The sequence below is a fragment of the Drosophila melanogaster genome, chromosome 2L (assembly GCF_000001215.4).
Source record: "Drosophila melanogaster chromosome 2L".
In the NCBI taxonomy this organism is placed as follows: Eukaryota; Metazoa; Arthropoda; class Insecta; order Diptera; family Drosophilidae; genus Drosophila; species Drosophila melanogaster.
Genome location: NT_033779.5, coordinates 797,929 through 800,548, shown reverse-complemented (window position 1 = coordinate 800,548; position 2,620 = coordinate 797,929). Strand labels below are relative to the sequence as shown.

The 2,620-nt window shown below is 47.4% G+C and overlaps 1 long non-coding RNA gene across 1 annotated transcript; it reads right to left on the bottom strand.

Moving 5' to 3' along the window:
* Window positions 1–225: 225 nt before the first annotated feature.
* Window positions 226–693, bottom strand: lncRNA:CR45259 (long non-coding RNA:CR45259). The gene has a single exon (NR_124009.1). It is a non-coding gene; the product is annotated as a long non-coding RNA:CR45259 (long non-coding RNA).
* Window positions 694–2,620: the final 1,927 nt, after the last annotated feature.

Sequence of the window (2,620 nt, the reverse complement as noted above, 5' to 3'; positions counted from 1 at the left end):
TGCGGCAAGGACTCCATGTTGCCAGCTGCTACAACATGTAAACACATCGGTGCCATGAATGCTCGACCGACTGCAACTGGCATTCGCAGGGAAATGCGAGATGGAATCGTGACTTTGGGGCCATGAATCAGAATACTTGGATCATTTTAGTACGGGATTTCCAATTTTTAGTAGAGTTTTAAAAAATAATACCAACTTTGGTTTTATCATCAAACTCGCATTTTTATTATCGAACTTTAGTATGCTCTCAGATTTGCAGTCAAATTTGCCTTGCTATCGCCACTGTGCTTTTTCTCATTTGAGGACTTGAATTGAGAAATTTTCTGGCTTGCCACGCCCCTGGCCCCAAACGCCCCTCTTAAGACTCTGGAGGCAACTTTTCTGTTACTTCAAAATTTTCCAGCTTTCTTCGCGCGCCGCCTGCGTCGAATGGTTGATTTCTGTGTCTGTATGCCTGCTTTTATGTGCGTGTTGTGGTCGCTCCAATTTATAAGGCCAACCGCAAATTACCCCTCCCGAAAGCCACGAAACTCCCGAAAACGCCAGCAGATGCAGATGCACAGAGACAAATAATAACCCATTAAAATGTTAATGGGCCCAGGTGCACTTTCTCCCGGCAGTTGGGTCACAGCATCTGTTACCTAGGAATAAAAACAGTATTAATGAAATCTTTTGTTTTATACTCGAGAAGTTTAAGCCAAGGGTTTGTTGACACGCCCGTTTTAAACAAATAGCATATACTAGAGTATAGTATTTTTCCAAGTGCAGAAGTAGTAGAAAGTAGAAACAATGCAGTGTTGCCTTTGAATTTGCAGCTCTTGTGTTGCATTTGCATTACCCGTGGCATTTGCCCTCTTTGCTCAGGACTTGGCATAATTGTCGCCACACGCATGAATATTTCAGAAGGAGCCTTCGAGGGTTTATGGACCGAAGGATGTGGGGCAGGCCAAGTGCGAGAACCAAATCCAACTGAGTGCCCCTGCCAGAGTTCTGTCTCGAAACTTTTTCGGCATAATAATTCATGGCCCGACTGCCTTGGCCACAAATTCCAAATGCAAAATGCCGATAATTGGCACTCCTCGCCCTGCCAGCGACAAGTTTTCCCCTGTTTTCCTGCAAGTGCTGCGCAGCCAGTCGGAAAATGCATTCAGACCCCCTTTCGCCGCCCGATTTGCACTCAATTGTGATGTTTAGTCGCTCGTTGTCACAGGCACAATGCTCCACTTCCACCGCCTCCACTTTCAAAGCTCACAGACACAGTGGTCGATGGCACGATGGCTTCGAGGACGAAGTCTTGGTGAAAGGTCCTGGCTTAGCACTAAGCGTACGAATGCTCTTTGAACTCTGATAACTATTACACGCAGTATTCCCAAGGGCTTTGCTTCAGAATACAGCGTTACATACTTTTTAACACCTGTGTGTGTGATTTTCCAATCAATTAGCACAACTTTTGGGGAATCCCAATGCAGAGCTCGATTTTGTTGAGTATGTTATTTTACTTATTTTAATATATGCAAATCCAACCTCTTGCCACCAAGTGTGCAGTAGAAGTTCGCTCCTAAGCCGCCAAATCCCTGCCCAGAATCCCTGAATTGGAAAAGCCAGCCACTTTTAGTCATCACTGTGCAGTGGTGTGAAAAACAGTGTTAGCCCGAAGGCGTGGAATCATTCCGCCCCCATTTTTCAGGCGTAATTAGCCGCAAAGTATACTGTTTGTACACTGGTCGTCGCTGGTCCCCTCGCCACTTGGAGTGTTCTAATGCCTTTACACAGGGAGAAAATCTTATTATATTGGCATTGATAAGCTTCGGCATTACCTGTCAACATGGAAATGATACTCCCACAAATTGCTCAGCTTATCTGCCAGCAGAGTGTCGAACACAATTTGATTATGTATGAATAGATAGCCTTTGCTGCTGCTGTTTGTTATCCAGCCCGCCACTTGTTTCGATGTGTCCTCGCCCGAAAAAGCACTTGCCCCGGCCCAAACCGAATCACTTGCCCTAACATGCCCATTGATGGCTGCTCACATGAGCAGACAACTCAAATCGCTCGATGGCCGCACAATGCAGCCGGCCAAACAGAAACAGCAACTCAATTGGGGGGAGCAGCTCCAACTATTACAAAGGCATTGCTGACGTTTTTGCCGGCAGCCGGACGGCAGGACAGCTGTACAGCTGGACTCCTGTCCCTGGATGGAGGGAACCTGCTGGTCCTGCAGGTCCTGCCCCCAGCGAGAGTGCAGCTGTGTGGGTGTGTAAAAAATACCACAATTTCAATTTCAAAGTATCCTTTTAGTCAAAAGGAAATGACATTTACGCGCTTTGTTGTGGTTTGCCCATGCATAAAACATTTTTAGTTTAAATTTTTTATGTCCCGCCCACTCATACTCACCCCCGCCCAGCCACGTGCACCCCAGCCTTTTTTTTCCGTATTGACGCACTTGCCGCTGCTGCAGTGGGCGTGGCAGCGCCTGAGGGGCGGCACATGTTTGTGCGAAAAACCCGGGTGTTCCGAATCCAAAGGAACCGAGTGTCGAGAACCGGAGGGAAACCAACCACACACAAAGCAAGGCGGTGGCGATGGCGATGGCGATGGCGATGGCAATGCGATGACGACA